Source organism: Thunnus albacares, chromosome 17 (assembly GCF_914725855.1).
Source record: "Thunnus albacares chromosome 17, fThuAlb1.1, whole genome shotgun sequence".
NCBI classification, from domain to species: domain Eukaryota; kingdom Metazoa; phylum Chordata; class Actinopteri; order Scombriformes; family Scombridae; genus Thunnus; species Thunnus albacares.
This window is the reverse complement of record NC_058122.1, coordinates 2,295,720-2,319,937: the sequence shown is the minus strand read 5'-3', so window position 1 is coordinate 2,319,937 and position 24,218 is coordinate 2,295,720. Positions and strand designations below refer to the sequence as shown.

Genomic DNA, 24,218 nt, shown 5'->3' with positions numbered 1-24,218 from the left:
GAAATGTCTGGTCATCAAAGCCAGCAGCCTCCAACCCTGGTCAAGAGGTGGTCATTAAGCAGGGTCAGCTGATGTTGACTGACCCATACAGAAAGACCTCAGATGTCGATTTAATGCGCATCACTGCATCAGTCTGAAAGAGGTATAAGAAGCCTCATAGAGCTGCTAGCGTGGCTGAAAGCTTAAGTTGTTTTTCAACATTTCATGAACTATTTATATGTAGAGTATGGTTCTGGTTGTCTTGTCTGTACATTTTAGACATCATCAGTGTTTTCATCAATGCAAAGAAGCACTAAAATACAAAGTACAGCTAAGGACTTACTAAAGTTTGGAACGCTGTACAGAAAGGTGGATTGCAACTATCAGCATGCCCATCACATCCCGAAGGAGCTCATCCGTACACCGGTGTCCCCATGGACTATCATATCGACCGAAATATGTTGGCGGAGAGGAAGCAGACACAAGGTTGCCGAGCTGGGATACAAGCTAAGCCAAAGAAAGCTCTTATTTACACCACCAATGCCGGGGGGGGGGGGGGGGGGGGTACCTGGGCTGGATGACGATGGGCCTCTATTTTAAAAAAAAAATAGGCCAATCTCTGACAATGGTCCTTCAGTTGTTTTCAACAACAATAACGGACTGATTAAAATAGAGTACAATTACAGGTACTCTTCTGCTACTAAACAAAATACACAGCTGTACAAATAACAATAAAAATGTAACGACATCAGAAATAACAACAGGCCTGCTAAAATACCAACTCTTCTATCTGCCATGGGAGTGTATACATTCCACCAGATGCTAGCACTAAAGTAGCAATGGTGCTCTTACTTATTTCTTATAGTTCTATTTACATCCTTGTTTTTATCTAGCACTGACCAAGAAGTTGCACCTTTAATTTCATTATACTGCTGTGCAATGACAATAATGTCATTTTATTCTGTTCATTCTAGGCTGATGTGGATGCTGTTAGTTTTGCCAGTATTCGTTCATAAACCAAATTGTTCAGCAAATAGAAATTTTGACCTGGACTGATTTGACCTTGATGAAAATTCTGGGGTGCAAAAGTTATTACGATTCATCTTAAGGTTAATGTGTCTTAACAAAATTTCATGGCAATTCATTCAATAGTTTGCGAGATATTTCAGCCTGAACCATAGGGCCTCCTGGCTGGCGTAGTTAATAATAAAAACTTAAAACATTATAGATTTGGTAACGCAGAATAGTTTCGTTATTTTAATGCCATTTCTGAGAGATTGGATCGAGCACAGAAATATACAATAACCCACACACCCTAGTGACCTCTGGTCAGATACTTCTTTCATTTCCTGACTGTGACAAGAACAAACACAATGTGTGCTTTGAAAACAAGCGAGCTGCCTTGTGTGTCCTGCAGGATCAGGTGTAGGAGTGTCACTCATCCACTGGCCAGTGTTTGGTCAGTACAGTAGCTTATGTAATAAGATATGGAGCCAAGCCTGAGCACTTAAAAGGATCAGTTAACTGTTACTGCTGAACAAATATCTACTGAAGCTATTTAACTGAGGGAATGTCAAACAACTACTGCAGAACTACGGTAACTTGCCTCATTGGCTTCATCTTAATGAGTTCCTACATTTCCCATTACACCTTTCAGTCCACCAGAGAACACACATGAAACTGCTGCATGTGTGTTATGTCTGCTGCTGAGAGAAATAACTAAAGCTTTTCCAACCATTTATTCAAGGCACAATATGTCTTGTAGCTGCATTGCATTCTGGTCCATTGAGGCTACAAAAAAATGACCTCTGCCTATAATTCAACTGATTTCACCGTGTTTACACATGATGTAGAACTGCTCATTTTGCAAGTGTGAAAGTGAATTATGGTGGATTTTTCTTGAAAAAGAGGACATCAATTACTGACAGTTTACTAGGGGTGCAACGGATCACAAAACTCACGGTTCGAATCGTATTATGGTTTTGAGTCACGAATCGGATCAGCAAAAAAAAAAAGGTGGGGGGGGGGGGCAAATATAATTTTGCTTTCCATTTATTCGGTAAAACACTTAAAGCAAAGAACTTTTGCCAGTGGTCTTAAATGAAAACCACATCCAAGATGTCCAATGTTTAAATAAAATCTTAAAATATATATAAATAGTCAATACTCAATTTAAATTGCAATATGGGGCATGATACCTTCTTCCTTTAAACATGGTTGTGAACTTGATGATAACTTAAAAACATGAACACATCTTGTCCTGCAGTTTAGCTTGTTGAACGAGCCACCAAATAAACATTCACCGGTGAAAAGTGCACTGCTAACGTCAGTTAGCAGCTACATTGCTAATTAGCTACTCAGCTGCAGCACATTAAACAGCATGTAAACATACCTGAAAATGTCACTTCGGACCAGATGCTGGTTTGGTCGTTGCTCTTCAAAATCCCTGTTAGCGACACTGTCTGTCCATGACTTGTAGCTACAGCAGTTTGTTTCCTTTGTCTCTAATGAGACATTAAATTTTGCATCTAATCCGCGGTTCACATGTGTGCCAAACTGTGGTGGGCGATCCGTACGGATCACGGATCAACTATGTTCCGTTACACCACTACAGTTTACAGTATGTTAGTGGGTGAAGGTCTTATGATTCTACTCTCCTGTCAGTTTATGAGAATGTGAGATGTATAAGATCAATGCAATTTTCATATCTGAGTATCAAGCTCTCTATTTATAGCCCAAAGGTGCAAAAGACCAAAGGCTCAGCAGTGGAGGATGTAAATCGCAAAGTACTGCAGAGTAAGTTACAGTCATTTTTCATTTGATAAGCTCCTGTGCTGCCTCTGGCCTGGTTTCACTGGCATTTCTAATCTCAGATCTTTGCATGTGAAAACAACTTTGAAATCAAAGTTATCCACTTTGCAAAATTAACAGAGACATACACTCTTTTTTACTCTCTTTAATCTCTGTTACTTGTATGTTTTTTTGTGATTTGCTGCCTGCATCTGATTCTCTGCTACAACAAAACCGTCTTTGTTTTACACACCTGGGGAAGAAAAAGAAGAGGGAGAGAAACCACAAGCCTTGACCGTTAGCACACACACACACACACACACACACACACACACACACACACACACACACACACACAATACTCCACACATATTGATTGTCCTCCCGTGTAGCATGTCAGTTTCAGGACCGATTATGTTCCAAAATTACCTTTCCTGTCATCATTTCATTAGTGTGTGTGGTTCCTGATGGCCTCTACAGCATTAGCTGTGGCTTTACACACTTTGAAATGTCAATGTGATGAAGAAAGAAGACTGTACAGAGTCTGCCAGTCACACACACCTGTCTAACATGAATGAATAGCTTCTGTGTTTGAGATGGGGGGTGTGTGTGTGTGTGTAATTATATGAGTTTCTGGTTTCTGTGTTAATATTGGTAGTTTGTAAAAGTAACGGGTTATTAAGAGTAGAAAGCTATACTTGTATTACTACTTTTTATTAATCTTTATTACTCTGTCTCATTCACAGACTTGTCTGAATAGTCTCACTTTTCACATGGAAATGGGTGCATATGTGTGCATTTGTAGGTTTCAAGAGAAAGAGGTCAGTACTAAAGAACTAACAATGCTAAAAGACTACATTCATGCTAGCAACTCTGTGGCCAGCATTATCACCAAACACAAAGTACAGCTGAGGCTGAGGGGAATGTTATTAGTTTTGCAGGTATTTGGTCATAAAGCAGTAAAGTACTGGACAAATTAAAAATGACCTGATGATGGTGCTAGAGGAAAAGTCAGTCACTGGAGCCCCATATCCGCATCAAATTTCATGGTAATCCATCCGATTTTTGAGATAATTCACTAAAAACCCTAAATATGAACCTCACAGTGAAACTACGAAAAAAGCTGAGAGAAACAAAGTCATAAGGATACATCTGGGAATGTCTGTACAAAATCAAGATCCATCAACCCATCCTTCAGTTTTCTGCCACTCAGCTAGGTCATGGTGGCAGCAGGCTAAGCAAGGTTGTACAGATGTCATTTCATTTATTTTAATTATTTATAAGGACAACACACATTAATCAACATTTCTGTAAATGTGCGAGTGTGAATTTTCAACTGCAGTCCTTTGGCGAGATGTTTTGAAACCTAGGTCCTTCTCCCCAGCTACATCCTCCAGCTCCTCCTGGAGGATCCTAAAGCATTCTCAGGCAAGATGGGATTCATAATCCCTCCAGCATGTTCTGAGTCTACCTTATTCTCCCAGTTGGGTGTACCTTTAATACATCCACATGGATGCATCCAACTTAAACCCCTTTAACTGGCTAGTTTGGACATGAAGGAGCAGAGGTTCAGCGCCAACCTTATTCCAGATGTCTGAGTTCTGCACCCTGTCTGAAATTCATTTCATCTGCTCTTTTTCTTTCAGTCACTCCCTAAAGCTCATGATCACAAGTGAGGGACTTGTAAATCGACTTGTAAATTGAAAGCTTCTCCTGCAGGCTCAGCCAACCCTTCACTCTGACACTCCAGTACTGCTGACACTACACCAATCTGTCATCAAGCTCCATCTTACCTTCACTTGTGAACAAGAACCCATATTTAAGCTCCTTCAGTTGGGGTAGCAACTCACTGCAGGGGAGAAATCCACCATTTTATGGCTGAGTGTAATGACGTCAGGCTTGGGGGTGTTGACCGTAATCCCAACCACTTAACACTCAGCTGCATCTAGCATCTAACTCTTTTAGCAAGGCAAAGTGTGAACACTGTGTCACTGTAATCCTGGAAACTTGGCTGGCTGGAAGTGTCTTCAGTGGTTTATGAGACCAGGGCCAATTAGGAATCAGGCTGAGTTCAGGTGGCGGTGATGGAAGAAGGCCAGGCTCTGTATTAAGCCGTGTTTCTTACTGAGGTATTGGCCTGAGGCAACAGTAGAACTGCACACTCAAGTGTTTCTGAAAACCTGCTTCTCTTTTCAAACATTATTACCACACTAGAAATGTATCCACTGAAATATTTTGATTTAGAAACCAAGAGATCCACTGAATATATAAAAGTGGATTTACTACAAAAAAGGCAGCAGCATTGCTGCAGTTTTAAAATTCAGGTGCATCATCATGCAGAATGTCCCAGAAACATTTAAGAAGTCTGACGTCACTGTGGTTTGAGATGGCGTTTCCTGATCTGCTTTGCCTCCAGGAGCACCCTCTTGGAGCTCTTGGGAGTTTGGCAGCCATAGGGTAGTTTGCCCAGGCTCAGTAATCACTGTGCAGACGCAATGACATGCATGGTAAAAGGTCACCAGAAAGCCACACATGGTCCCAGTGAAAAGGATTATACCTGTGTGTAGAGGCCAACAGCTCATCTATCCTGCACAGCACACTAACACAGGGCTGTATGTGTCATGGTAACTATTAAAGTACTGCAGAGGTTTCCAGACACTTCCAACAATTTCAGTGAAGATAAGCAGGACAGAGACAGTATTGTGATTGTTTCAGGATTAAAAAGGGCATTATGAAATAAAGCAGCATTGTGAAAATGTTGTTTATGAATAAAAACATACTTTGATAAAAGAACATTTCGTTTGAAATAAATATGAGCTGCAGTTAACTGTTATCATGAAAATAAACAGGATTAAAGAACCTCTTAGAATAATTATTTTATTTTTATGAATTTATTGGATTATTTTACAATCTCATAGTTATATTTGTTGTCTGTATTTATTCATATGATTATAATGTATTTCATAGTGGCCTTTTTATTTAATATTCAATCATTTTGGTCTTTGTTTTTGGGGAGAGAAGAAGAGAGTTACGTGACTGTAAGTGCAATAAAAGCTTCATGAGTAAAAAGCAAAGAAGAGTAATTTACTACTAAACTGATGTATCTTATTTCTCTGTGCCCTGGACATTGTTGTCCAAAAACTATTAAAAACATGTCAGTGAGTCATACTGCTGCACTGGACGATATGTTCCTTTGTCACTGAAGAGAGTTACGTAACTGTAAGTGCAATAAAAGCTTCACAAGTAAAAAGCAAAGAAGAGTAATTTATCAATGTAATCCATGCAAGATGGACAAACTCCGAATGATGAAAAATATTGCTATAAAGAGGGTGATTTGCGTCATAATGAAATAAACGATTGGACATAGTATGAAACGACAGATGTTTTTCTGTCGTTGCACGATATGTATCATCATATTGCACAGCCCTTGTCCGTAAAGTAGGATTTGTGTCATAACACCTTTGAGGGAACGGAGAGAGCGAGAGTCAAGGAAGAAGTGCTGTGAGTCACCATTTTCATAACTGGCTAGTGTGTTAGAGGTCTGGACCAGAGACTGTATAAAGCTGGATATAGTGAGGTTTGATGTTACCTGTTGGTTTGCAATGGAGCTGGTTTGAAGCCCAGAGCTGCAGCTTACAGTTGGTGCCATCTTTTCCCTTTGGACCCATGACTTTCTAAAGTAGGAGTGCTGGGTGTTGCCTTTTACACTCTGGAAACACGCCCCGCTACCTCGGACTCAAGCTAACGCTAGCTTACTGGGAACACCAAGTGTTGCACACTTGGGCTAACGTTAGCTAACTAACACAGCAGGTATCGTTATCAGTTAACATTAAACTTAGTGAAATATCATGACAATAGTCCAACTCAGTGCGATTCCCTGAGCCAAGGAGAGCAGCAGATCAGCCAACTGTCAATCACAGCTGTCAATCAACGCCCACACAGCAGACATTAAAGCTACTACAAGTCTTCAGATTTATTTAACAGCAAATGGCAAATCTAATTTCCAAAATGACCACCAGCACACTTGAATTTAGTGATTGAAACCATAAAGACTTGGAAAATGATTGACTTAGTATTTCTAGAGAGAAGTTGATGCTTTTTGGCTGGGAGTCAGTTGCAGAGCATCTAGCAGCTGTTGATGACTTTGGTAAATGGATGGACTGTACTTGTATAGCACCTTCCTAGTTCTCTGACCACTCAAAGCGCTTTTACACTACAAATCACATTCACCCATTCACACACACGCTGAATGGGTACAGGGGCTACCATGCAAGGTCCCAACCTGCCCAGAGGAAATCTAATGATTCACACACATTCATACACTGATGGCACAGCCATCAGGAGCAATTTGGGGTTAAGTATCTTGCCCAAGGACACATTTACATGCAGACTGGAGGAGTTGGGAACCGAACTGCCGATCTTCCAATTAGTGAAGGACCCGCTCTACCTCCTGAGCCACAGCCACCACCTAATTTTACTCCCCCCGGAACCCAAAGACTTTGGTTTCCTGGATGCTGCCTGGCGGTTCATGGGAATAACGCCGCTGGATCGCTAGTTGGCATTGTTTATGGTTGGAACTATGACGGTATCTGATCGTCTTCAAACCTCCGACTTTCGTTCTTGATTAATGAAAACATTCTTGGCAAATGCTTTCGCTTTCATTCGTCTTGCACCAGTCCTCCGGCCTCGCGGTGGACCGTCAGCTCAATCCCAAGATCCAACTACGAGCTTTTTAACTGCAGCAACTTTTACTGGAGCTGGAATTGCCGCAGCTGCTGGCACCAGACTTGCCCTCCAAAATGTCTCAATAATTTTAAATTATGAGCTGAAAGTATGAACTCACTGACTGAAATTTTCACCAAAACACATGAGTTTTCAAATAATATTGACCACATTAACTAGACTAGATATGCCAATTACACCATCAATGTTTTTGAGGAAATTAGAAAGGGAGCTACCACTTTTATTATTGACTGTCCAGTTCCTTGGCAGCTTTAACATTGACCGTGGACGATGATGACGCATCGATAACGTCAGCTACATTAACTAGGTAGCAAACGTTAGCTAGCTAGCATGTTTATTTACTGACTAACCTGGTGGCATTTAGTGGCACTTCCTGCAAGCGCCTTTCTTTTTTTCTCTCTCTCCCTCTCTGCTCCACCTTTCCTCTTTTATCCACCGTCTATCTTGCTGCTAAGTCATTTAGCCACACTAAATGCACCTGCTGCCAAACAAACTGTGTAACTTCTCTCTCTCTCTCTGTCTCTCTGTACTCGCTCTCTACATCTACTGTGCCTGGCTGTCACAGCACGCAGGGCAGTGTTGTGTTCAGGGTCAAAAAAAAAAAAAAAAAAAAAGTCAGCGGTCTGCCATTTAGCGGGCCAGGCCACTGTGTCCTGGTGTTCCCGATTGCCAGCCCGGGCCTGGTATATGCAAATGAACAATGTTCAACTTCCCTCCATGTTGCCTGCACACAGAGTTCCCCTCTCATTTGCTGGCAAGAGTCCAAGACAAGGTGATGTGTTTTGCAACTTTGGAGATCTGCATTAGAGTACAAACTATGTTTCCTCATTTTCTGTTTTGGTGCCTTCAAGGACTGGTGGGTCTCACAAAACACTCTGTCTACCACGTTACACTAGTGATAGGGAAAAGCAGACATTAAAATATACTACTATATACTGGGGAATCTACCGCCTTTTTTATTAGTTTTCTCTAGTTATAGGGCACCAATTTCAAAAATAATTGCACATTTCTATTACACAGGTGACCTAGTTTTAAGAAATCATCATATTCACAGCAATGAATTTTCCCTTTAATACTGCTGATTTACCAGCCCAATGAACTACTTTTTGTACCAAGACACAGCAACTTCTAAGAAGCACAACTTCACATGCAAACAACACAGAGTCATATAGCCTGTTACAGCTAGTCAAAGATTCATTCTGCGATTTTAGGCTGTGAAAATTACACTTATGCAGTTTGTACACATCCACATTATATTGAGCTACACAGAGATAGAGACAGAAATAAATCATAGCCCTCTGCTGATAAATGAGTCTGTGCAATAAGAGAGGCTTAGGTTGTTCGGCTCCAGGCGGTGGAACTCTGATGGTGAAGATTTTATGTGAGCTTGTATATTCATGGCAAGTTGTTATTTCTGTGCAAGAAAATGAGCGAAAAGGAGGGGGAGTTGTAATTAGGAGGCAAGCAGGACGCCAAGAATAGCTAATACAGCAATTAGGAAGAGGAAACAACAAGGGAGGGAGGAGGTGAGAGGGAAGCTGGAAGAGAGGGAGGAGGAAAGTGAAATATAGAGCAGAGTGATAACAGGAGGGGAGAGGGAGATCAAATACAGAGAGAGAGGGAAGGAAAGTAGGGAAACAGTGAATTCACAAGGGAGGAAAAGAGGCAGATGAGATAAAGAAGAACAAGAAGCACTGAAGGAGAGAGGGAGAGATGGGGGGGGGAGAAGTGAGAGACAGAATCTATTTTTGGAAGTGATAAAAGCAGGGGAAATTGGGGAAGAGGGAGTTTTCACTGATATGACCTGTGAGAAAAGGCCAGGCAGATTTCTCAAATAGGACAAATGTCCCTGATGATCAAGTGAATTTTGTAAAGTGTTCAGCTTCAGTGACTGACAGACAGACATGAACATCCCCAGAGCCATGCTGACATGACTAAAAGCAGTCCTAAGTGTTTGTAAAAGGAGAACAGATTCACAAACTACTGCACTGTTAATGTGGAAAATGAATGTATAAATAGATAGGAGTAGATTTGGGTATGGACATGAGTGACATGTCGATACCAATATCAAGGTGTTGCTGAGCTGTCTCTACCAATGCTTTTACCATTCTTAAATCATCTTGCAGTAGTGGAGTCTGTGATGAACGGTGGTGAATTGGAATAGTTAGTATTTATACTTCAGAAGTGAAAATGTGTTCACTGCACAAAACTAACATCAGTTAATATTATATTTAAATTTTTGGTGTTGTTAGCTAATTATTTGTGATTGTTTGCGAATTAAAGAACCAAAGCGACAGTAACAGCTGAGCCTAGCTAATAAGAATGTTCTGTAATTAATCCTAATATTTATCTTCTTTGAAATTAGTGGGAGAAATATTTACTACTTAACCCCATCCCTCCCCTTTTCCATGAGTGGATCAAGAGCAGAGATCATTTATGATAAAAACATTATGAGTGGTGGAAAGTAACTAAGTACATTAACTCAGGTATTGTTCTTAAGTCCAATTTTAAGGTACTTTTCATGTGATGCTACTGTATACTTCCACTCCACTACATTTCAGAGGGAAATATTGTGCTTTCTACTCCACTACATTTATTTGTTACTTTTCAGATTTAGATTTGACATAAAATAACATAATGATAAGCTTATAAATTACACTGCATTGTTAAACATTAAACCAGTGGTTCCCAGATTTTTTGGCTTGTGGCTCAAAAATCAATGTGTATTTTTGTCATGTTTCAGATGTCTATGAGTTGTTTGCAGTTACACCAAAGAGACATTTCATGTCACATGGTCTCAAATAAATAACTGTTTGAGACCCAAAGAGGTAAAACTACAGGTAAAAGATAAAAGAGGTAAAAGTTTAAAGAAAAGTTCTAAAAAATTAATCCAAATTTATTTGGCAGAGCTTTGTTTTTTCTTCTTTCCTACTCAATCTATCCTCTCAGATTTAGCTTATGACCCTTACAAAGCAGTTCAAACTAGCCCCACCTCAAGCAGCTACAACAGTAAAATTCTGCTTATGCATCAACACATTAGTATTAATAATGTACTTTGTTAAATGTATTTAATATATCAGTCACAGCTTGATTTTCTCCATTTTTAAATTGCATTTTGACTTTAAATGCAGGACTTTTACTTGTAATTAAGTATTTTTACATTGTGGTATTGATACTTTTACTTAAGTAAAGGATCTGAAGTCCATCTCATTGAAATATGATTTATAAGGTAAATTAGCCAACGCTGTCCAACTGATTTGTTTGTTAATGTCAGGCATTATCTTTTTTAGGAAAATCCTGTCATCAGCAGTCTGAGCAGCAGTTTTTTAAATGATTTAAAGAAAGGGTTAAGCTTTGCTGTGGCTCTGTCATGAAACTGTCGCCCAAATGAACAAACTGAAAGAAGCACAAAGCCACAGAATCTTAGATGAAGTTTGAAAATAAGCATATGAACTAAGCGTATGAACTCTGACAGTGGAAGCACTGATATTTGAGTTGTTCACGGTCAACATTCAAGCCCTCCGACAGATGAAAGTGTGAATGTGAAGGGTACTCAGTCTCAAACATTAGCCTGATATTAATTATGACACTTTGGGAAAGAATAACTTTTATTATTATATTAATTAAATGAATGTACTGCTTCTGTCCGACCTCCACAGTGTGGATGTGAAAGTGCTGTGGCATGATTATTATTAGCTTATGATTATAAATTATCAAACGTGTAATCCATGATTTTTTTGCATTGTAATTAAATCTCCAATTAGTCATTTATGTGCACGATTGAATAATTTGTGGGCACAATTTAATCATTTATGCTCTCATTTTAATATCATATTATATATTTAGCTTTCTCCTCTCTTGTGGAGAGCATTAAACGCCTTTGCCGTGATGCATTCAGTCAGCCAGAAGTCTGAAGACGAGGATGAAAGAGACATTTATGAAGCGCCCCAGAACCCTCAAGCTGAGTTTTCATGAAGTGGATGAAATCTGCGGTATTATCCAAAGGTTAAACAGTCCATTATTCTGTAAAATACATTTAAGGCGTCTCAAAGATAACACAATGCAGGAGGAAGGAGAAGATAAACTCCTACATCATGCTTACAAATTAACCTTTGCACAGAGAGCAAAAATAACTCAGGATGGCGTGTTTGTGTGTGTGTGACCTGTGCTACGAGATCGTCCTTACCTTCAACCCTGACACAGATGCCAAAAATATCTGTCGTTTCCCTGCAGTGTTTAGACTGGGGCGGGGAAGTCACCCTTGTCTCCCTATGATTAGACCACACCGAGGCTCCACTGCAGCAAGATAATGGCTGGGTGTAATGGCAGTGTTTATTTGAGTGTCTCTCTGTACATATTTCAGTCCTCTGATGTCACACCTTGTGGCAGAGCAGAACACATTAGCACCAGCCAGAGGGAAAGAGAAACCAAAGTGTACAGATCAACATGGCCTCCTGGGGCCTGGATCACATTTATATAAAAAGCTTGTAAAGCAGGACTCATGTACTCTGATCTACTGTCTGTTTGCCGTTTGGTGCTGGGCAGGTAGTGTACAGTGGGTTTCTCAGAACTTTTTCACTTAAAACAGCTTCCTGCTGCTGCTGGCCAAAATGGATAATTCTCTTCCTACTTGGCAGATGTGCAGGTTAGCCACAGAAAACCAGCAAAGAAGAAACAGTATATTATTTCTATTTCTGCAGTGGCTTCCTGATATTTAGTTTATTGCGAGCAGATTACAACTGTTTCAGCAGAGAAAGGTGGTAGGTAGCTACGCTTAACTCTAATAAGCTATCAAAGTTGACAATAAAGAGAACAGTACTCGCATGGAGCCATCTGCCATTGTTGTTGTCATCGTGCTTTTTCTTCTTCCAACGAAATGCTGCGCTACCACCACCCATCTGTCCATCCGTCTGGATGGAGGGCCAAAAAAGAGAAAAAATATGAGTTTGCAATTTTAGTCAGCTTACTGTGGATAAGGTCATAGTTATGATAACTCTGACAAGACATGAACGCAGCATGAGCCTACTGAACTCAGAATATATTCTAATAAAACAGCACCTCCTCTCATCTGTGTAGGTTCACTCATGTACCTGAATGATACAAAAAGTAGCCCCAAAAATAGCCCAGATTATCAGAACCCGCTCAAAACAATTTTTACATATCCAGGAAAACATCCAAATTTGGCAACACATTGCAGGCCATTACTACAAACAACACCTTTAACATTGATTACAGTCCCCACTTCACAACAAAAAGCTCATATCAGGTGTCAATTTACAGAAAACACAAAGGTGTCTTAATCAGTCAGCTATAGTTACTTAATAGTGAGCATTTAAAAATAACCAGAGCAAGACAGAGGAAGTAATGAAATGAGTACAAGAAGTCATGTAACAACATTGTGAAAAAAAAAATTAAAACTAAGTAACCATAGAAGAAGAAATTACCTGTATTAAACTAGTCAGTTTTAAATATTCGCAGACTCAAAACAACTACTTAAATAGTGAAAACAAAGTGGCCCTATGCTATTTTGATTACTTTTTATTTTCAATTTTAAACCTGATGCTGTAGTTGCTGGGTACCACCCTACCACCCTTATAGGAAGTTGAGTCATATGATGACATGTTTACATGTGGACAGGAAATGTCAGAGTGCCTAATTATAGCTGAGGTTTCTGGTCCATGATATATGAAGGATGATACTCTAGGGCCTGTTTTTTCCCATCTTCTGCATCGAACAGTCCTTTCTGTTCTGCTGTATGCCATAGTGTGTATGGTTACCAGTGTCACTTGCTTGGTTATACATAGTGAATGTTAATATTTAATCCATATGATACTAAATGTGTGAAGGATGTTGCTACTTGTAAAATTTAAACTCTCAATGCCCACATTTCTTTTCACAAACACTACTCCCACTGGTGAATTCAACATTTTAAAAAGGCCTGACACGACTGTTGCGTGACTGTTACAAATACTATTTGCTTCACTTTTCTTCACTGTGTGAAGCTGTCCAAATAAACTTAAGATGCCTGAAGTCCCATGAAAACACAGACACATTTCCCACAGTTACAGTGTATCATTTTGTGTGGTGTAAATCCCTGTACTGTAGTTAGTGGAGGCAGACTCAGGAAGAAGACACTCAGAGAGCCCCATGAGAGCCCCGTAGGAACCACACAAATTAGCTGTGTTGTAATTGTATCATGATGTCATAGATATGAGTTATATCTATGTCATTTTGTTTTTCTCACCAGTCCATCACGGAACTTTCGGAAGCATAAAAAAGACAAGCAACATGGACAGTAGTGAGGAAATTTCAAGTCCTTTTAAGGTCATGTGGACTGATACGTTGCCCTTAGGGGGTTGATATTGGTAATTCTGAGATTTAAACTGGATAATAGTTGTGTGTTAGAGGGTTATGGTGTAGCTATGGAGCCTATGAACATAGCCAGGATCCCTTGCCCACCTTTTAGTCCTGGCTTGGTCTCAAGAACTGTGATTGGTCAGGGTTGCTTGTGCTTCTTCTACAAGTTTATGATGCTGGAGGAGATTGTTGCTAGTGAAGACAACATGAAGAAACATTAAAGCTTCAGTAATCTGTTCCTACTCAGTAACACTAACAAAGCCATCTTCACTGCAAGCCGTGACCACAGCTCTGTCACAGAGAGTGAAAGAATGTAAGCACTGACACTGCAAAGAACAGTAATGAAAAAGTGAGGACCTTCCCTCAATTGCGCATATTACAAAATGAATGAACAAATGTTAAAACTGGTACGGAATTCTGTGTGACATGGTTACAGCTGCCATTCTTAAAGTTGGAATCATTAAGATTTCAGTACTGGGTCTTGTCTTCCAATAACACCTACTGTTTCCACAAACGCTCTTAAATTTCTACACCTGTTTCCCAAAGTAAGTAAGTAAGTTTAAGAAAGTAAACTTTGATTTATTTAGCTGCTGCTGGAGGCAGATGTTACTCTGAAGATCAGATTAAAACTAAAATGAAGCAGCAGAGATTCCTATAAGTTTAATGAATATGCATCATTCTCATTATCATCATTTCTATTAGACCTGTGTGTGTGAAACCAACAACATACACACCATAAATAGAATAGATACATACAGAATAGATATGGAAATGGAAATGATGCCATCAAGGAAGTTTCATTTCAGCCAAAAGAGATGAATATATTATGAAGAGTAGGGAGAGGACGATGACAACACAAACTGGCAGATCAATTGTTGAATTAATTTTTGTGTGAGTTGGTTTAGTTTTACTTTCTAATTTAAACATCAACATCACTTAACAGAGAACATCGGTGTTCACAGAAAAGTATAGCCTTAAAAATGTACAAAAACAGTGAGAGCATAGATTAAACATAGTTTTTAGTTCATCCTGCAAGCTTAGCATGTCTTCAGCTACGATGCTTTTGGGAAACACCTCTTAAGCTTAAGAAGGTTCATAAAATGGATTTTACAATCATCTTACCCTTAAGATGGTTTTGTGAAACAAGGCACAGGTTATTATGGAGACGCCCCTGGCTAGTGGTGGTAACAGCAAGCGTCATTTAATATGACAGCCAACACTCCTCTGTTTGAAATACAGAAGAGCTGCTGGTGAATCTGTTTACAGTGCAGCCAAAACAACTCACAGTGTTTTAATAAAGAAGTCAGTCGATAATAATTTCAACCTCCCTCTGTTGTTTTCATGATGATCACAGTGTGAGTGGTTTTCCACACAAAAACAGGACACCGTAAAGTCGATTATCTTCCTGAGGAGATGAAAGTGTGCAGCTCTGTGCACTGCGGCTTCTCCTGACTGTTCCATTTCTCCCTGACATATTACATACTCATCTGTTGTCAAAAAATGCAGAAAATTACAAAACAAGATGAACGATATTCCCAGAGCTAAACACAACGACAAACATTGCGTTTCCTGTGAATGCTTCCCAATAAAAGCCATCCAGTGCTGTGAAATGCTTTTAATGTGAAGCAGCAGCAGTAGCAAGTGTTGGGTTAGCATTAGCAGTAACTTAATACAGCTCTGACATGACATTAGGGGAGTTAACTATATGAATAGAATCAAATTACAAGCAGTAACACTGATTACATGCTGTCAATTACAACTTAAAACACCACCCTATATGAAGACATTTTGAATAGTTAAACGTTATATTTTTTCTTGAATCATTTTTAATAACCAGTGCTGTACTCTCTGCACCCCCCTTCACAGCAGACACAATGAGCCCTGCTCTTCCCTCTCCTCCCCATGTGTCAAACACTTAAGGAACATAGAGCAGAAGCTTCATCAACAGGACATCTGTTTCCTTTGATATGCCAGCTACTCACTAACCAAAATGAATGTTGTGTTATCTGTTTCTGTGAGTTGTGTCATAATTAATAATGAGGATGAGAGGGATCAAGAGAGAATTTATTGTTCAGACTTTTCTTAAAGGGGACATATAATGTTTTTTCTGGTTTTCTGTTATTTATATACTGTTATGATGTCACATATCTTTGTTAAACATGGTCAAAATTCCAAAATTCGAGGTTAACGTATGTAGAAATTCTCCCTGCAAGTCAAAAGGCTTCAATCTGCCCTGAGGCAGTTTTTTCTACCTTGCTGTTGAGCTGACATCATCTCATCACACATGCCCATAAATGACCATCTGTTCCATAGCCTTGGTTGCTAAGGTTGTTACTAAGGTTTTTCCATGTGTTGTTTGTATTACATTGCATTGTTTGCATCACCCTCATATTCAGATTGGATTCAGGCTTGAACATGTACAGATGTATTTGAGAAGTTGACAAATAAAGAATGAAGAAAAGTAGTGAAATCCTGCTTCTCTAGTTTGTTTCATGGTTTGTTGATGTAGCCTCCCAAGCGGCCAGAAGTCAGCCGTGAAGCAGCTTCTAGAGGCCGATCAGAACAGAGTTGGCTCATTGGGAAGGCGGCCTTAAAGAGCCCCAGATTAAAAATATCAACCTGGAAATGTGCAGAATATGACCCCTTTAAATTGCATTTTTCTTATGCAATTCTGTATAGTTTTACCCGTACAAGGCTCTGAAAATCAACCCAAGAAGGGAAAATCACTCTTTGACTGAATTGCTCACAAGTCATAAGACACGGAAGAGGACATTCATAAAAAAAAAAATTTAAAAAAATGTATCTTTGCTACAGTTATTGAAGCCATACACTTACTGTATGTAAAAGAGAGTTCCGCTCTGCCTTAAATGTCAAAAAACATTGTTTAACAGATTACACCAGCAATGTTACAAATTTATGTCTTAAAAAGGACAACAGACAGACAGACTGACAGACAGACAGACAGACAGATATTTTAGATAGATATATTAGGTCTTTAATGTCTTTTTGTTGACTGGACACCAGCTGAGCCGTAATGCTAAGCAGTATTGGACTCATTATGAGTGACAGACAGAGACACAGAGGTTAAAGGTTACAAAAATATCTGCATACACACACACACACATATACACAAAGCACTGCCGTTCAGAGGCCCAATGTCACTCAAGGTCTATCCTTTGTTGTTTTATGGTGGCTCATTAATGCATGATCCCATTTGACTCCCCGTACACACATACACACACACACTTACTGACACACAGCTCCACCCCCTATCTCGTCTCCTCCACACCCCAAAACCACCCTCAAACCTTCTGTTCATCCTCTCTGTTTAGCACTACAGTTATGGCCCCTGACCTCTACCACACACGCACACACACACACACACACACACACACACACACACACACACACACACACACACACACACATACATACGCATACACACATCCCCTGACTGTGTGTCTGAGCCCCCCATCATTCTGCCCTTTCCTCTCAGAAATCCCCTTGGATTTCCAATCCCATATGCCAACCACTTCCCGTCCTGTCCTTTCTCCCAGTGTGCTGGATGCACTAGCCCTTTATTAACTTCTCATTTAAAAACCTGCCTTTGTGTGATTATGCTGTTTGAAGCCAGCTGACAGGAAGAGGAAGTCCCTTCAAATCCAGTCAAGTGTCCAGATGATCTGCTTGATGTTAAACTGCAGGTTTCATTTTTACTAAACAAAGGGTTTACCAATGAGTATTTTCAGTTTTCTGTTACATGAAGACTTTGTTTTACACTTCTTCACTTACATTTAATGTGGTAGCTCAAAAAAAGTTTTTAAATTCATCTGATCTGTTTTCATTCTTTTGCTAATTCTCCTGGAATTAGATTACAAGAGTTTAACATATTTCATATTGCTACTTTTAATGTACAAAGGGTTATAAATAAAGGTTCTGTCAAACAGCAATCCAAGTCTTTTATTACAATTTAAAACTTGACAATACAACAAAATGCATAACACCACTACTAACTGAAAGCAGCAACTGTTAGTCTGTGCAGCTGTCTCTTTTAAAAGGAAAATTCCACTCTATTGCTGTACAACTTGAGAACACATCGCTTAAAAGAAACCAGATGGTTCAAGAAACACAAGCAGACGATCACACAGGTTAGAGAAATGCTAAGATGTCTGACCTTGTAAGATTACCTGTGTGGTTTTTTTTATATAAGTAAGTTATTTGGATGCTTACTCAGACAACATTGCCATCACATTGACATACAAGATCCATGTCTGTAAGGGGTTTATAAGTGAGGCATTAAACAAATGGTACACTGTTTGTCTTAATAGTATTGTGTTCAACTTGAGAGCCATTTATTTGTGAGCTAATCTAATTCTTCAAACAAAAACAAACAAAAAGTTAGTATACAGTACAATAATTTCCCCTTTGGAAAATGAATTCCAAACAGACACAAGTTGTAATAAACCAGAATGATCCTTTAACTTCTATCCGTGTGCTGAATGAGGCTGAATGATTTAGCAGATGAAATATCTGGTGGCTGTATTGTGGCTGAATCTCAGTCCAAATTATGAGAAAACGTCTCATTTTCTTCTCAAAGTGATCCAGCAGGCTGTGTGAACCCTCTATATACTTCCTTCTGTCATTTTGTTTTATGCAGCCCATAAACAATGACAACTACTGGATTTAGTTAATAGTATTTAATTGTATTATATTTTTTCAAAGATTATTCTCTTTATAATCTGGTCATTTCTAGTTTTAGTTTGCTGAGAGCATTCTAAAGGAAGAGGAAGAAATCCATTTCAAAACCTCAGACGAGGAACTCACAAGGCATCGTTTTGCAATAGTTAAACTCTGCTACATAGGACTGGTATGACCACAGTTGTTTTGAAAATCATAATATTAATTTTGTTGTAGATCTCTTTAATACGTCCCATTTGAAAGGTTGACATTGCATATAATCATAGACAATCTCTTGAAATGTTGCCAACATATTAGTTAAATGAATACCCATGGCAGTACTAACATGCCGTCCTATTATGACAAGATGTTTTCTGGAAAAATAAATTGTGAATACATCTCATAATCTGTTTATTTGTATGTTCTAAATAGATGACCTGATTCCATGTCGTCACTTATGCGGGGAAGAGAAATGTGACGACCCATACTGGGTAACACTGTCCACCTAACATAAGCTCTGCCACTTGCAGTAGTAGCAGTCATTAGTATTGTCATAGTCCAACACTTCTTTATTATACTACTAATATAAATGCAGTAATATATTTTCTTTTTCAGATTGGTTGTGACAACTGTACACAGTGGTACCACTACTCCTGCGTCAACAGGCCATCCATGAATGTTGAATATATTTGTGCTGCTTGTACTGTGTAAATAGTTTCTGTAGGGAAAAGTTCAGCAATTATGACATGAGACATTATGACACTGTACAGACAACATGTTTGTTTGTTTTTTTAATTTCTTTTGATTCATTCAAGAACAAAATTAGTTTATAGAGCAGTTTTACGGTTGTATCTGAAGGCAGATGTTAGCAGCATGTTAATACTCATCTGGCAAAAAATGACTCATAAACATACTTTCTGTGTTACACCTCAAAAATAGAAATGTAATTGATATCTAATCCACACACAATGTGACTCCCCCTCAGTCTCCACCCTGTTGACACTAGTGACAAATAGGTCCAGATATGTCAGCAAAGAGAATTGTTTAATATAGCCTAAGAGGGGACGTGAATTTCCTTTAGTGAAACTTGCGAAACAAAACTAAGTGAAATGAAATCCCTCATAAAACCATCTCCCTGCCGATTCACCATTCTTTCATTATTCATTTATCCTGCAGTAAATAAGATAATAAGACTGTTTCCAGTAAGCATATTTAAACCAAAGCAAAGATCATGATTAGCTTGTAGCATGAAGTGTACGCACGTTCATGCAAAGGGAAGTCAGATTCTGCAGGGGCGTCAAAAACACCAGGTGTGTGCAATTTTGATCATTGACAGCTTGAGTATTTCTCTCTTCTTTGTACCTAAGACCCCCCCCACCGGGTATTCGTGCCCACTCTACGAGAGCTTTTTCCTCCTCCACAGCTCAGGAATGACAGTGGCAGACATATGTGCAGCTGCATCATGGGCTTCACCATGTCCTTTTATTCAGTTTTATCTGCGTGATACGTCTGAGTTTTCTCTAACTCATTCAGTATTGAACATGCTCGGTGACCAGTGACACACTATCAGCTCTGAGCATGTTACACACACACAGTCATCTCAGTGGAGAGCCGTTAATGTGTGCTACAAGCTGTCACGTACTCAAGCTCTCTTTTTACTTATTTGTGTGAGTCATTGGGACTGTCACAGTGTGTAACGACCGTCCCTGCCAACTCTACCAACATAAGTTCACTGTGTGTGAAGTGTGTGCACGTGCAAACCTGCGCACACCATTTGGTATCATCCTCTAGTCATACCATCATGGATCAGTGAGTTATTTTGCCCTGTTGTTCCTGCTCTGCTTATGTTTGGGACTTTTACAGTGCATGGTAGTATATCATTCTTTATTTTAGAATGTATTTAATCCCCATTTTTACTAAATGTATTGGTAACATCTTTTCTCTGTAACTTTAACAGAATACAGTTACCTATTTTGTATCCTGATTACATAACGCTGTTCCATGTAGTGTTTTATTCCGCAAGGCTGGCTATTAAATGCAATTCAGTATTTTTTAAGTGTCATTCATTTATAATAGATAGTTACTGAGTTTGGGGACAGCTTCACCTTTTGGCTCAGCTTCCTCTATCACTATGACAGTCTTGTGCAACACCGATCCCTGTGGATTTCACACTCACTCATAAACAAGATCCTAAGATACTGTCTTTCTGCTTAAACATCAAAATATTGTTTAGAGAAGAGTATGCCCACAGAATACAGGAAACATAGAGAAGAAAACAGGAAACTGAAATCAACAGGCTACAATTACAGATTGCATTTCTGCCACGTCATTATGAACAGAAATAGGACAAAATCAAATACAATCAGATTTCTCTCTGCAAGACAACAGCAAGCAGTGATAAACACTGAGGTCCTAAGTTTAGTTCAGAGGGTCAGTGTTTGCAGAGCTGATGTCCATCCAAACATCCACACGGTCACTCGGTCATCATGGCTAAAAATAATGACACCCCAAACAATAGGAATGCAAGACAACATACAAAACAGGAGTACACGTGTATAGACACACACCACTAAACAGCTATCCTAAACAATAAGAATACCCTGAACACATAAACACTTCCTTAAACATGTCCATCCTTGCTTTGTGTGTGTTGCAGTTTGTTTTTTTGGCCTGGAGACTGTCTGCCAAAGGAATTCTTTGTGATTCATTGTATTTTTTCCTGTGTGCACATGCGTGTGTGTGTGTGTGTGTGTTTGTGTGTGCTTGCTTGCTTTTGAGCTCTCCTCCTCCCATCATCCACCTCCTGACCACAACTCCTCTCCCTGTTGTCTATAACAACAGCACTAATAACTGCTATTTGCCACAGTGTAAGTGGTACACATTTAACTTGCGGTGGAGACACAAACACATTCCTTCGGCCGACAATAACAAAGCTCACACTGTCAGTGCATCACTGTGAGGTCGCCTTCAGGGTATAGCAACACGTTTTGGAGTCAGCGGAAATGTAACCTGCAGAGGAAAAGAAGACTGTAAAATAGATTAGAATCAGTTTTTGGGGGTCAAAAATAACTTATTAAAGAATAAGATGTTATGACAAAATCAGTAATATAAAGTTTTCTGATCCACATTTTCCCCGTGGAATTTTTATTAGTTGCTATGGTGATATAAATGGACAACATGCAACGAAGGCCCTGGGGGCATTTTTGTTGGGTAAGAGGCCTGTAACAGTGAGTGGAGGCATGGTATAAGTTAGAACAAGCTCTTATCACATATTTTTTCCATGTGATGTGGTCATGTGACTTGAAGATAGCAGTGTATCTCTGTGACATCTCACCTCCCCAATAAAAACTTCAAATAAACCAGTAAACCTTCTATTTTTTGCATTTTGGTAACAGGGAATTATTGTCCTTTCTTCGATGTAGTGATTAATGCCTCGCTCCACAAGATGTGCAGTGGAAAGGGAAACAGTGGCTGACACACAACAAGTGGAGGTCACTGAATGTGTGAACACTGCGGCGTTGGAGGGATTTTCTGAAGTTACTCTGGAGAGGCACTTTAAAGATGCAGATATGAAAGCCTCATTGCGGTTTGCTCACTTTGATCAGAGACTCAAAAGAATGTAATCTGCCGTATCTTGGAACACCAAACTAACAAACTCTACTCGAACACAGACGGTGAAACTTCAAGATCACATGAATAATACTGAGTAACTTTTAAAAACAATGTGAACGGCTTGAAATCAAAATGGCAGAACTAGAAGACAAAAACCACAGAGACTACGTGCGCTTGGTGGGTCTAAAAGAAGTGGGCAGAAGGAGGCAATGCTTTACCTTTTTCGACTCAACATATTCCCTTATGGTTCCCCGACCTATCTATCTCCTTCCTGAGCTGGTGCAGGCCTGACTAGTCAGCCAAGAGTGGTGTGCAAACTGGCCCAGAGTTCTGATCACAAATTGTGAATTGAGACCAAATTCTTGCAGAATCAAGGAAGGCCCCCTTGAAGTACCAGGCATAGGAAATCTTGCTATCCCTGCTAAAAGCTGGGAAACTCTTGCATGCACATTTTTTCAACTGAGGGCAAAGATAATGCGGTACCTGACGAATCAACTGACGAGCATTAACTTTTTTGTTATGAAAGACCTAAATAAAGGCTAACTAGCCATGCGACATTATCTGAAGACTTTAACAGATGCACAGAAGCTGTGCCTTCAGTCTGCACTGGTCCTTGACTACTCTTCTCTGAATCTTCCTTTTGCCTCACCCTTTCTTTTAGTAGGGTAGTTTTTGGGATGAACTAATTTGTCTTTATTTTTGAATGAAATCCACACAAAATTGGGTGGACGAAAATAGAATATTAAAGGAGCAATGTGTAGAATTTAGTGGCATCTAGTGGTGAGGTTGCAGATTGCAACCAAATGAATACCCCTCACCCTCACCTTCCAAAAGGCCCTTTCTAGAGTGTTTGGTTTGTCTGTTCTGGGCTACCGTAGAAACATAGTGGTGCAACATGGCAGCCTCCATTGAAAAGGACCCGCTCCCTATGTAAATATAAAAGGCTCATTCTAGAAGGCTCATTGTGTTTTCTAATCACGGAAACACAATGATTTTTATTTTCAGGTGATTATATACTAATGAAAACATACTTATGAATATTATATTCCATTTCTGCCAAGTCCGTTCCACTAGATGCCACTAAATTCTACACACTGCACCTTTAAGTATAGGCCGTAAAAGGTCATATAAGGATTTCCTCAGTTAGTAAAATGGTCTAAAAGACAAAAAGTTCATAGTCAGGGGTGCATATTTGCTTGTTTATACAGAATTGCATTGGCCAACTGTCATTCACAAAAATACATAGTCCACCTTCTACAGACATGTGATATATCTCCTTAAAACAACATTTGTTGTGTCCTCTTTAAGTCATGTTTCTGTTAAACATATTAGTCTTCTCCATCTAAAGTCACAGTCATAATCAACTTTTGCTATCAGGGCATCATCATTTTTGTTGTTCAGAGACCACACAACAAAAATCACAATTAAATATTTAATTTACAATAGTGAAAACTGCATTATGGTTAAATTAAATTGCTGACCTCTGGACTCCATGTCCTTATATAACTTGTATCTACAGCTGTGTATCTTGTTTAGTGTCAAAATAAGTTCAGTGACTGTTTTGTCTATTTAGAATTGTCTGTTCATACCCTGCTCCTCAACTATGACGCTAAACACTTTGACATTACAATTTGGGAGGCATGTGTATAAAATGATGCACAAGACATCAACAGCAGCCTTAAAAACATGGAGATTTAGGATTGAGTGTTTTACTCCATCAACTACAAATATCATAGCTTCAATGAGGAGTTGAAATTAGCAGATGCCTGATGATATTGTCAGACAGTGAAGAATAAGATGATTTTTCCAGTTTCCAATTGACCAATCCTAACATTGTCCCTAAGCAATGCAATGTTACTTAAGTAACCAGGTTACATAGACAAACCAGGTTATTACAGTGTGTGTGTTTATGGTAATGAAGGAACATGTCACCCAGTGTGGCAGTGTGACTCACTGACAAATAGTTTTTGGACAACAACAAAGGTCTACAGCACAGATGAATAAGATATATCAGGCTTTGATACACACACAATACTAGTTAGTAGATTTGTTCATCGTTG

At 39.3% G+C, this 24,218-nt stretch overlaps 1 long non-coding RNA gene across 1 annotated transcript; it reads left to right on the top strand.

The window, feature by feature from the left end:
• The first annotated feature begins 7,241 nt into the window (after positions 1–7,241).
• LOC122966877 lies at positions 7,242–23,915 on the top strand. The gene is made up of 3 exons (XR_006398480.1): positions 7,242–7,444; positions 8,695–8,697; positions 23,905–23,915. It is a non-coding gene; the product is annotated as an uncharacterized LOC122966877 (long non-coding RNA).
• The last annotated feature ends 303 nt before the right edge of the window (positions 23,916–24,218 follow it).